Below are 13,498 nucleotides of genomic sequence, written 5' to 3'. Positions count from 1 at the left end.
CACACACATATAAAAAACAAACAGTGATAATGCAATAATAACAATAATGGTCAAGAGCTAATTGGAGGTTGTAATAATTGACATGCAATAATAGCTGCGTCTTCAACATGCGTGCATCACAAGGCTTCAAAACCCAGTTTTAATAAAAAATACTTCTCTGTCATTAGGGGAGCCATTCAACTGAATGGGCGTCACTTATGGCATTTCGCTGGCAGATAATGAGTGCTAGCCTGTAAAACCCAGCTGCAAAGTGCTGCACAATACAAAACGTTCGGTCGTGCAAATGTATTCATATGAAACACTGAATGGCACAGTGGCGCAGCGGTAGACTTGTTGCCTTACAGCGCTTGAGACCCAGGTTCAATCCCGACTACGGGTGCTGTCTGTACAGAGTTTGTACGTTCTCCCCGTGACCGCGTAAGGTTTTAACGAGATCTTTAATTTCCTCCCACACTCCAAAGACGTACACGTGTAGGTTAATCGGCTTGGTATAAATGTAAAAAATGTCCCTCGAGTTGGATAGTGTTAATGTGTGGGGGATCGCTGGTTGGTGCAGCCTCGGTGGGCTGAAGGGCCTGTTTCCATGCTGTATCTCTAAACTAAACTAAACAGAGGCAGTCACATGTAGATTTCTCCACGGCAGTCGGCACTCATTAATTACACATCCAAACCTCCTCTCTGGGCAGGGACCAATTGAGGTCACTCAAACTTGACTGGAAACAAACAGTCCACATTAACAACTTGATCAGCCACTTGATGCAATATGCGTCTCTGGTAAAGATTCTTACAGAGGGACCCAATTCAGATTAGGCTATTCAAAAAAATCTTGATCAACTGAACATGTGAATGAAGTTTAATTCTGACAAGTGTCCAAGATGCAGTACAGAACGCCACAGAAGATCCTTCTTCCCTGTGGCTATCAAATTGTACAATCCCTCCCCCTTCTGTCATGAGGATAGACTCTCCTCTCCCCTCCCCCTGAAGGCATTATCTATGAGGAGAGATGGAGCAGGCTAGAACATATATACTTTTTTTGCTCATGAGGCTGAGGGGTGATCTTATAGAAGTGTATAAAACCTTTGGGGAACAGTAAGGGTAAATGCACAAAATCTTTTTCCAGTGTGGTTGTATCAAGAACTAGAGAGCTTAGGTTTAAAATGAAAGGAAAAAGATTTATTAGGAACATGAAGGACAACTTGTTTAAGAAAGATGTTTAAAAAGGAACTGCAGATGCTGGAAAATCAAAGGTAAACAAAAATGCTGGAGAAACTCAGCGGGTGAGGCAGCATCTATGGAGCGAAGGAAATAAGCAGGCTAGAACATATATACCTTTTTGCACAGGAGGCTGAGGGGTGATCTTATAGAAGTGTATAAAATCTTTGGGGAATCTGAAGAAGGGTTTCGTTCCGAAACGTTGCCTATTTCCTTCGCTCCATAGATGCTGCCTCACCCGCTGAGTTTCTGCAGCATTTTTATCTACCTTGTTCACAAAGAAGCTGGTGGTAATGTGCTGCTAGTGGAAGTAGTTAAGGCAGGTACAATAACAAAATTACATTTCGAAAGGTACATGGAAAAGCTTGAAAGAAACACGGGCCAAATGCAGGCAAATGGGACTAAAGGCCCTATCCCACTTGGCCGTCATTTGCACGTAATTTACGCATCATTTACGCGTCATGACGCACGACGCGTGCGTCGTGACACGCACGTGATGCGCGCATGGTGCACATTACACGCGCATGGTGCGTGGTGACATAGGCAGTGACGTACAGTCGCGCGCAGCGTCCCAGGATTTTGTGATGTACAAAATCTTCGCCCGCCTTCTGCGTGACGCGCAAATGACGGCCAAGTGGGACAGGCCCTTAACTTAGATGGGGAATTTTGGGTGTCATGGACGGGTTAGGCTGAAAGGCCTGTTTCCATGCTGTATTACTCCTTAGTACAAGGCATTCATTCTTGCACCTATAGTGAAACTAATATGTCGATAACCAAATCATACACTGGCAGAATACTCGACAGTGAGAAGCAAGATTTTTAAAAGGTTCCATAAATTCATTATTGAATCATTGCAGAAATGTTTTCTTCAAAGGGAGAAGTGTTCTTGGGCCTTAAGAGGGTGATAATTGTCTTTGGCCCTTCAGGCATAACCAAATGCCAACAGCCAGAACATTTTACATACTGGTAAATAAGGCATATGGTATTCTTGCCTTTGTGGCTAAGCATTGAGTGTCAGCGTCAAGGATAGCAGTTAGGTTAGGCCGCATTTGGAGTTTTGCACACAATTCTCGTCACCCGTTACAAGAAAGATGTGGAGGCTTTGGAGAGGGTGCAGATGAGGTTTATCATGAAGGCTGCCTGAAATAAAGGGTATTAGCTATAAGGAGAGTTTGAACAAACCCGGATTGTCTTCTCTACCTCACACAAGGGGTTTGGCTGAGACATGACAGAACTATATAAAAATTATGAGAGGCACAGATACGGTAGGCAGGCTGGAAATATCAGGGAAATATCACAGACTAGAGGGCATAGCTTTGCAGTGAAATGGGCATAGTTTAAAGAAGAGCACGCACACACACACGGACACACACAGTCACACACAGACACAGACACACACACAGACACACACACAGACACATGCACAGACACACGCACACAGACACACACACACACAGACACACACACACACAGACACACACACACAAGAAACACGCACACAGACACACACACACACAGACACACAGAGATACACACAGAGATACACACAGAGACACACACACACACACACGACACACACACAGACACGCACACACATGCCTGGAATGTATTGCCAGGGATGGGGGTGAAGGCAGATACAGGGGTGCCAACATTGGGTGAGAGTTGGGAGTGAAAAATTGAGAGAGGCTAACTCCTCCCATTGGTACGGAGCTTTTGCATTTTTCAGCTTGAAATTGTGCAATCTGGTGCACACTGTAGCGAGTCTTTTAACTTACACTTGAATGCAATATTTATGCTTTAAATTGGATTAGCAATGAATAAGGTTAGGCTACATTACATTCCTAACTACATTCCACAGTAGAGCCAGGCTCTGATCAACAGGTGCAGCACATGAATGATCTTAGTGTATTCATGTATGGAAATCAGATTATAATCAAGCACTTGGCCCATGTTGACCAACCTGGGTCTCACTGCACACTTGGTACTACTCCTGGCCCTGACTCCAGTTGCATACTTTCTCTCATTCCTGACCCTGAGTCCAGCCTTACACCTGCCCCCCTATTCTACCCTGATCATAGCTGCTTACCTGCTAAGGTACCCAGTGCTGAACACTCCCATTGTCCCAGCGTTGACTGCACACCTAGTACTATTCAAGACCTTGACTCTGGATGCACACTTGGCCTTGCTCCTAGCCCCTCTGCACTGACAATATATCTGGCCCACATATAAAGCCCCATATCTGACCCCCTTGACATAACCTATTATGTTCAAGTCCACAGGTGCTTATCTAATGCGGTAATCTTTTATGGGGCACTTCACGGACCAAATTTTGTATAACAAAATTTGCTACATCCATTGGCTTCCTTGTTATCCAACATGCTAGTTACTTTGTCAAAGAAGTCATCAATTGGTTGAATACAATTTCTCATCCATAAAATTATACTCACTCAGCTGTATAAGTATTCTGTTACCATTTCCTTAATTTTCCTAACAAACTGTACTGAAGTCATTTTCACCCCCAATATTTTCAGTATTTTGCTGTCTTCCTCTCTGCTGGCACTTTTCCGAAATGCAAAGTCCACTAACTATGTATTTAAGCAATAATATTCTATTAATGTGATCTTGAGAGTACATAATATTTTCTGTGGTATTCATAACCCAATAATGATAAAAAGCTCTTTTTGATTGCACCTACCAACATGCATACATTATGAAATTACAGTTAATATGTACCGAGGGCAAATTTTGTTCCAATGCTCCTCATTCCCAATTACTTTTACATTGAAGTGATTGAAATCCAAGTGAAGTTTAAATGGCATCAGAAAAATAAAACCTCCAGAATGGATGATATTCATTTTGTGGTTGGTTGGAGTCAGTATCAGCACAATTACTATATTAAACTTTGAATCTTCGGATGTCCTGGTTCAAGCTAAAAACTAAAGACAAATAATAACCTTCTCACACATTCACCTACAAGTATCCCTGCCACTCCTTTAAAATATGCCCCTTCTTTGAACAAGCACATAAACATCACATCTGAATCAGTTTCCATCTGATTACACTCCTTGAGGATGTTCATCTACGTGTTCAATTAATAAAACAACGAGATTGGGGAAATTTTCTATTCAACCTGCCAAAGGGATTTGGGGGGGGTGGGGGGGGGGGGGGGGGGGGTTAGAAATAGTCAGTGAGGTAAACAAACATATTAGTTGAGTGGCAAATGACAATAGTGCTACCTTCCCAATATTTAACTGAAGGAAATAATGGGTTATCGGGACTGTATGTTGTGACAGACAGCCTGACACCTTGCATCTCATTTTAATATTACACTTATCCCATCCCCCTCATACTCCGGATTAATAAATTAAGGTTTTGTCAACTAATTTCAAATCAGGCTAATTACAAATCAATAACATTAGGCAACTCCGAAACACGAAGCACTGAGCATGGAATCCAGACATCACGGACAACTGGCCTCAGTTCCCCGCTCACACCTGGCAGTGCTCCCCGCCTGAACCAGGGGCCGCGGACTGATTTTGAAAGTGGGGGGGGGGGGGGCTGAGTGATCACTGTCCTTCGGCTTTTTAAGAGGTAACTTTTTAAGGGATAACTTTATCCACACAAAGGTTGGTGGGTGTATGGAACAAGCTGCCAGAGGAGGTAGTTGAGGCAGGGACCATCCCAACATTTAAGAAAAAGTTAGACTGATACATGGATAGGACAGGTTTGGAGGTATGGACCAAAAGCAGGTGGCGTAGCTGGGACATGTTGGCGGGTGTGGGCAAGTTGCACCGAAGGGCCTGTTTTCACACTGTATCACTCTATGACTACATTATACCTCCACCATGCATGAATGCTTCAAAATCAAGTGATCGAGTTTTATTGCCATATACTCAAGCATAGAAACATAGAAAACAGGTGCAGGAATAGGCTATTCGGCCCTTCGAGCCAGCGCTACCATTCAATATGATCATGGCTGTTCATCTATAATCAGTACCTCTTTCCTGTTTTTCCCCATATCCCTTGATTTCGCTAGCCCCAAGGGCTAAATGTAACTCTCTTGAAAACATCCAGTGAATTGGCCTCCGCTGCCTTCCGTGGCAGAGAATTCCACAGATTCACAACTCTCTGGGTGAAGAAAGTTTGTCCTCATCTCAGTCCTAACTGGCCTACCCCTTATTCGTAAACTGTGACCCCTGGTTCTGGACTCCTCCGACATCGGGAACATTTTTCCTGCAGTTACAGTAAATGAAAATCTAGCAGGCAAGCAGGATGCTTTCTCCAACCACACCCATTTGAAGACCACTATCTTCCACCGCTTCTACCCAGTGCTTGGTACCTACTTCCAGCAGCCACTGGTTGTCCTCCAGGATACACTGAGCCGCAGCCTGGTCCATACCGGTCACCAGGGCGATTTCGGCACAGAGACTCTCACGGCAGCGGCGCAATGCTTCCGACGGCCTGGGACTGGCACTGAGGCTGCTCCATGGCCGGAGCAACCAGTGGTGAAAATGTGGTCAACTGATGTGTTGTTTAAAAAACAGGCATAATATTAGTTTATTCCTTCTCTCCAGAGATGCAGAGATGCTAGCCCGGCAAACACTCGCCAGCCCCAGCTCCTCGTCCGCCCCCGCCACTCCATTCCTCCCTCCGCCCCGGCTCTCCAACACCCGCGGCCCATGCAGTTGATATTAGTTTTGAAATACTCGTTGATCACCGAATTTCCCACGACAGAGCGTGAGAAATTCTGTGATCAACGTGAGAATTTGGTGAAATGCGTGATTCTCACGCTAAATGCGTGATTCTCACGCTAAATGCATGAGAGTTGGCAGCTCTGTAGATACAATAGCAACATTTCAAAGGCTTTTAGATGGGTACAGGGATTTGCAGGAACTGGAGGTATAGGGATCATGTGTCAGCAGACGAGGTGAGTTCAGCTTTGCATCATGTTCTGCCAGATGTTTGAGGGCCGAAAGGCCTGTTCCTGTGCTAAACTTTTCTATGTTAATGCGAGTCCCTTCTGGATATAACCATGTATTGTCTCTCCGCTATCTGGATAGCGCCTAAGAAATTGCAGTGAATTATAGCAGCAGCATAATCAAGGACGAGTCGCACCCTGGCCACTCTTCCCTCTCCCATCGGGCAAAAGGTATGGAAGTGTGAAAACACACACCTACATATTCAGGGACAGTTCCTTTCCAGATGTTATCATGAATCTGAATCATCCTACCACAACTAGAGAGCAGTCCTGAACAATTATCTACCTCTTTGGTGACCCTCAGACTATCTTTGATCGGACCTTACTGGCTTTACTTTGCACTAAACGTTATTCCCTTTACATGTATCTATACACTGTAAATTGATCGATTGTAATCTTGTAATCTTTCCGCAGTCTGGATAGCACTCAACAAAGGTTTTTCACTGTACCTCGGTACACATGACAACAAACTAAACTGACATTATGTGTAAGAAAGAACTGCAGATGCTGGATAAAATCGAAAGTGGACACAAAATGCTGAAGTAACTCAGCGGGTGAGACAGCATCTCTGAAGAGAAGGAATAAACTAATATTATGCCTGTTTTTTAAACAACACATCAGTTGACCACATTTTCACCACTGGTTGCAACAAAAAGATAAACTTTGTTCCTGCAGTGAAGAGCAACAAGAGACAGTTTATCAAGACAAAATTTGCCCCAGTAATAAATCATTCCTCACTAACTATGATAGCAAAAGAAAGCTAAAAATGGTATATTACCCTTCAAACCATGTCATTAAAACACTTATCACATTGGTCACAATGAACCAGTGCCTACACATTTCATAGGCAGATGAGGGAATATGCATTGATTTTGATTTGATTTGATAGAATTTATTGCCACACAACCAGGGTCGGTGGAATTTTGGGTTGTCAGCAGCGGTACAATAATAAAGAACACACAACCACAATAAAAATGTAACATAAACATCCACCACAGCATTCATCACTGTGGTGGAAGGCACAGAACTTGGCCAGACCTCCTCCATTTCCGCCCCGTGGTCGGGACCTCCACCCTCCGCAAACCAAACAAAAATGCACTGGTCCTTTGGGGTCAATTGAGTCAATCAACTTCTATTATGAGCCTGTCCCACTTAGGCGATTTTTGGACGACTACAGGCGACTGCCACAAAATTTTCAACATGTTGTAGGCTGTCGTAGGTTGTCGCCAGGTGTCGTAGGTGAATTCCATTAAAACTAGTCCCTGGCAGTTGCCTAAAGAGTTGCCTGAGTGGGACAGGTCCATAATGGGCCTGTCCCGCATAGGCGACTTTTTAGTCGACTGCAGGAGACTTTGCATTCACCGCATGTTCGCGGGTGGTTGCCGGGGAGTCGCCTGCATAGTCGTGAGAAGTTCCCACATTCTGGGAACTAGTCGCGGGCTCATTATGGTCGGCGAGAATTTTTCAACATGTTGAAAAATTAGCAGCGACTAGAATGAAGCCGCCATGGAGATTAGCGAGAATTCTCGTGCCGTAGGTGGGTCGCAAGGAGGTCCTAGTGGGTTGCCAGGAGGTCGAAGGTTCTCGTAGGTTGCAGCCGGTGCTGACCGGTGAATTTCATTGGCTCATTGGGGGAAAAAAGGTAAGCAGTAGTTTTCATAACCAAGGATAACCGACCGGTAATGTTAAATGTCCGCCGAGCTTCACAGCCGTGTAGCTCTGGCTTCTTAAAAGTTGTCTCCAGTACTTCTCCCTCCTTCTCCCCCTTATTCCCCCCCCCTCTTTTAAAGGACTTACAGTACACTGTGTTTTAGCTGTCTTAATTAAAGCGCTAACCTTCCTGTTCATCGCGGTGTGTGTCTGTATCACCTTGGCTTTGCACCGTGCGAATTTCAGACAGCGCTCCCCCGCTTGCCCTGTCCCCCACCTTTGCGATGTGTTTGTCTGTGTGTGTGTGTGTGTGTTCCTCGCTGACAGTTGCCGGCAGACGCCTGAAAAATCGCCTAAGTGGGACAGACCCATAAGGGTCAAAGTCATCCATCCCCAGCAGGGCTCCATTTCCTGTCTATATGATAAGAGAGAAGATTGGGCAGTAAAGCCCCTGTCCCACTTACGTGTCCTTGGCACGCTAATTACGCAACCTCGTGGTCGCGTTGAGACGCGACGGTCCCGCGAAGGTTGCACGCGATTTCATGCATGCGCACAACCGTCTGGAGCGCGTGATGTCATTTGAAGATGGACGCAAAATGTCGGAGTAACTCAGCGGGACCGGCAGCATCTCTGGAGAGAAGCAATGGGTGAAGTTTCGGGTCGAGACCCTTCTCCAGTCTGATAGAAGGGTCTTGACCCAAAATGTCAGCCATTGCTTCTCTCCAGTAATGCTGCCGGTCCCGCTGAGTTACTCCAGCATTTTGTGTCTATCTTCAATTTTCTTGGCCCCGTTCTGGGAGTAGAAGTGGGGGCGGATCCGGACCACAACGGCCGTGAGCCCCAGGCCGAGCTCGGCGATCGTTTGCCTGCTTCTGCTGCTGTTGGAGGTGAGACGTTGCGTCGCGCCAGGGTCTTGGGCCTGTCCCACTTTGGCTGTCAGTTACGCGACAGGCCGTTGGCGCGTGAAGATTTTGTTCGCTACAAAAATTTCAGAGTCCCGTGCGATGTCGCGCACAACTACATACCCCTCCGCGCATCTCAGTGGGACCGGCCCCGCGCAGCCACACGATGCCCGTGCGCCTCAACGCAACGACGAGGTTGCATAATTTGCGTGCCAAGGACACGTAAGTGGGACAGGCCCTTTAGTCACAGTGAAGCCCCCTCAAATTGTCTGAAACAAAGAGGCAAAAGGAGGATTTACAGGAAGTTTTTTTTTTTTTTTAATAAATGGTACAAGTGGCTGCTGACGGCTTCCAGTTAAAACTCTGGAGATTCCACAGGCAGGTACATTTTTAAGGTTGGTGAACAAATGTCCCAAGATTGACTGAAAAGAACTACATTTACGTTTCCGTGATGTTATTCAACCTTCTCGTTTACATCATTCTATGAAGCAAGGATTTGTCAAGAAAAGTACCGAGCGATCATTACTTCAGGACCGTTCCCAGGCTAATATCTCTGCACAAGAAACATGAAGGCATGACCCAATCTTTTTTTAGTTATTAGTTTTAGAGATACAGCACGGAAACAGCCCTTCGGTCCACAGAGTCCACACTGACCATCGATCCCTGCGCACCAACACTGCCCTACACACACTAGAAACTATTAATGCATACACCAACCCAATCAACCTACAAATCTGCAAGTCTTTGGAATGTGGAAGGAAACTAAAGATCTCGGAGAAAACACACGCGGTCACGTGGAGAAAGTACAAACTCCGTACAGATAAGCACCCGTAGTCGGGACCGAACCCGGGTCTCCGGCGCTGCTAGAGCTCTAAGGAAGCAACTCTACTGCTGCACCACCGCACGATGGTTTAGACTGGAGCAAGATATACAAAGTAGAGTTAATGACAGAATCCCATCATTCTGTGGATTCCTGACAAAACATGGCAGTGACCAGCCAGGCCATCCCAAAGGCCACTGCGAGAAGACTACTTCCCTTGTACTAATGCAAAATTACTCTAGAAATGCAGTGCGCCATATCTTGGTCTACCACCAACAGAATAATTGATAAACGGTAGTCAATCTTTGCAACAAGTCACCAGACCAGCAGGTGCCTCAATGGAAGGCCATCATTTCATTTAGCCCAATCTTTGTACCACATTACCACAAGTGGGCCAACAGAACACATCATTTACTCTGCGAGTGAAACACTCAAAGAAATTGTTCATGAAAACCAGGCTCTACATTCCCTATAAGGCACACAGTAGTAGCTTTCCTCCTGGTGGAGACCATACACAATACTTGACAACTGATTATGTGCTTGTTAAATGTCCTTGAATATTGGGTTCAGCATTATGCTCAGAGCAGTGCGGGCAAGCTGTGTGTGCAGATTGGAGAACTGGATCAAAAAAACAATGAAGAAAGACACAAAATGCTGGCGTAACTCAGCAGGACAGGCAGTATCTCTGGATAGATGGAATGGGTGACGTATTGGGTCGAGACCCTTCTTCAGAATCACTCGGGTCGAGACCAGAAACGTCACCCATTCCTTCTATCCAGAGATGCCGCCTGTCCCGCTGAGCTACTCCAGCATTTTGTGTCTATCCTCGGTGTAAACCAGCATCTGCGGTTCCTTCCTACACAAATAAAACAATCTTAGATTGAATCCTAAAAATATCCCAGGTAGGCAGAAAAGTTCAAGTCTTCAGGCCTTGCAGTCCAGGCCCGACATTCATGTGACAGGTGGTGGTAGGTGTAGTGGTACACCGAGTCCAGAATGACTACTTGTGCACGAGTCCCATGGTGTAGATATCAGTGGAGGAAGGTGTGCGAGGAGGATACTGCGCAAGGACACAAGGGAACTGCTAGTGATGTTGTGACCGACTGGTTGAATGAGATTACATCGTCAACATTCATCAATATCCACAAAGAACGTAGGAGTAACTCCATGGCTCAGGCAGCATCTCTGGAAAAATGGAATAGGTGACGTTTCGGGTTGAGACCCTTCTTCAGACTCGGACAGGTCTCCACCCAACAGGTCTCGACCGGAAACATCACCTATTTGTTTCCTCCGGAGATGCTGTCTGACCCACTGAGTTACTCCAGCTTTTTGTGTCGATCTTTGGTTTAAACCAGCATCTGCAGTTCCTTCCTACACGCCAAGGCGGCAAGAGTTGGTGAAGCAGTTGGAATCGTAAATCTATAGAACTGTTTACTTTTCTCTCTTCCAGCAAAAGGACAAGTTGTCGAGCAGAAAGGGGGGATCTAGCAAAAAGGGGAATTAGATGCAGTGTGTGTTCATATTGTAATATATCAATGTTAGCAAGCTATACCAACTTGAACCAGCAGCTGAAGGAAAAACTGAGTAAGCGGCCACGTTTTTGCTTATGCTCCCAAGTCTCTCATCTGTTTCCCACAGCATGCTTTAGGGTGGTGAATCTGTGGAATTTGTTGCCACAGAAGGCTGTGGAGGCTGTCGGTGGATATATTTAATGCAGATATAGATAGATTCTTGATTAGTACGGGTGACAGAAGTTATGGGGAGAAGGCAGGAGAATGCGGTGAGGAGGGGGAGATTGAATGGTGGAGTAAACTTGATGGGCCAAATGGCCTAATTCTGCTCCTATCCCTTATGACCTTTACTACGGTTTCATCAGCAACCAAAATTAACCACCAGCTCGGTGAAAATCTTGTAGGAAAGTGAAAGTAATTTTACTTTGTCTTTTGGCCATCCCGTGTCATTCACTATCCAACATTCATCTCTGATAGGGCCGTGCATCAATTAAATATGGCAGCAATTCAACACCATAAACCAATAAATCTTCAATATTTTAATAGACCCATTCATGAACAAGGATCCCAAAGTGACTATTCGGACACCTATTAACTCACTCCACATTCCTTACTCCACATTCACAAAAAACATCGAACCTAAAATACAACACATCACAATATTCTGTTATTTTGTACAAATATGTCAACTGAAAACATAATGCATTTCAGTTCAACATGCAAGACAGTGTCCACATGCCAGATAATGCAGGAAATAACATTAAACCCAGTAAAAATGCACATTTTGCTGTTTTATTTTGAGACTGAAACCTATTAAAATAATTTGGCACAGAAATATTTAGATACATCGAGGCAAACTGAAATAGATTTAACAATTAACATCCCAAATCATTGTCACGATAAATTTTCACTTCAAATGACCATTCCCAGCTTGGTCAACAACGATGAAAAAGTTTCCTACCAATTGAGTTTTCTGACCGAGCAGAATTCACTTGAACTCCCGTTTCGTTTGAGCTCAATTCACCAGGATCATTTTCATCAAAATATTGTACACCACTCTGTAAGATGTCACCAGCGCCGACGATTATTGCAGCATCCCAAATAGTGGTATCAATAAGTGAAGACAATCTCAGCTTCCCCTGTTATACGGTCACTTATCAAAGTCAAAAGAGAATTGACAACAACACCGCCTGCAAACTGAAGCCACAGTGCCAATTGACCTTGTGAATTTAAATATATTCTCTTGTTCCACCCAAAGATATTCATGACTGGTCAATAACATTTCATTTCTAAAGTTATTATTTTGTTCCCACATAAAATACTGTGTTAAAAAATACAGCACCGTGAACGAACCCAAAAGCTTGAAATATGACAACATACTTGCAATTGTTTAATTGGGACAATTTACTGCAGTCTTCTGCTGCCCAACCTTGCTGTAAAACCATGCAGACGTCCAGTCTAAACTCAGCACAGATTACATCGTTTTGCTGGTGGGTTCTAAACGGAACATAGAGCCCCCTCCTCTCATCCCCCCCCTATTCAATTTCACGTGTCTTCTCATTGTCCACAGACGCTGTTATCTGCAAGCAATGAAATATAGACCTCTCGCAATTCCTTCACATTTAAAATAATCACAATAGGATGACAGTTATTTAAAAAGACCGCTTTAAATGTCTGTAAGAACGCCGATCGTACAAAAATGCCCGACAGCAGCTTTGACATATTTCAAACAGTCCACCGCAAACTCACAAGGTAGCATTGCTTAAAGATTCCCTCACCTTGTGTCGGCTATCACTCTAAACATACTGCTGACCTACCAGCCTCATTTTACTCCTTGCAAATCTTTGCACGGTTTCATTAGAATCCAGTTATGCGCCAGAGAAAAATAGTGCCGGGGTGAAACAGCTCAGGCATTCCTGCCAGGGTTTTGTTTTTCATTAACAAAACTGGAAGGCGAGTCAGTCCTTACAGTCAGTGCCCCAGTAACTCAACGCGGGGGTTTGGGAAAGACGCATCTGTGGAGACGTTATCGAGGCAGGGTAATATATTGTGCGAAAGTAGCATGGGTCTCGTTTGAAGATTACATCATCACATTCCCCTTTTCACTGGCAAACACCGTCTTTGACTTGATCCAGTGGAGATGCACACTTGTGCAGCAACACTGGAGCATAAACTGGGAGACAATTTAACTCTGTTCCATGCAGTTTTAATTCCAGACACAAAATAAAACTAGAATAAATATCCATGCATTGATTTTAAAATACATTTTAGCAAAACATTTCAAAATAATTCAAGCCTTTAAAATTATGCAGTTTAAAAGTTCTGACTGATGAATCATCCTCTGCTTAAGCCAGCGTTGCAATTACTGACTAACTGCAGACATGGCCCATCAACAAATACAAGTGATTTACAACTGTTTATGCTT

At 44.6% G+C, this 13,498-nt stretch overlaps 1 protein-coding gene across 1 annotated transcript in view; it reads right to left on the bottom strand.

Moving 5' to 3' along the window:
* The window catches only part of znf469 (zinc finger protein 469), a 484,255-nt gene extending 471,156 nt beyond the window's left edge, over window positions 1-13,099 (bottom strand). Inside the window, exon 1 of the mRNA XM_033035649.1 lies at window positions 12,852-13,099. The gene's annotated coding sequence lies outside the window, so the exon portion shown is untranslated. The remainder of the gene's footprint in view (window positions 1-12,851) is intronic.
* Between the last annotated feature and the right edge of the window lie 399 nt (window positions 13,100-13,498).

This window comes from Amblyraja radiata, chromosome 17 (assembly GCF_010909765.2).
Source record: "Amblyraja radiata isolate CabotCenter1 chromosome 17, sAmbRad1.1.pri, whole genome shotgun sequence".
Lineage (NCBI taxonomy): Eukaryota > Metazoa > Chordata > Chondrichthyes > Rajiformes > Rajidae > Amblyraja > Amblyraja radiata.
Note: the sequence above shows the minus strand (reverse complement) of the source record. Positions and strands in the feature narration are given on the sequence as shown.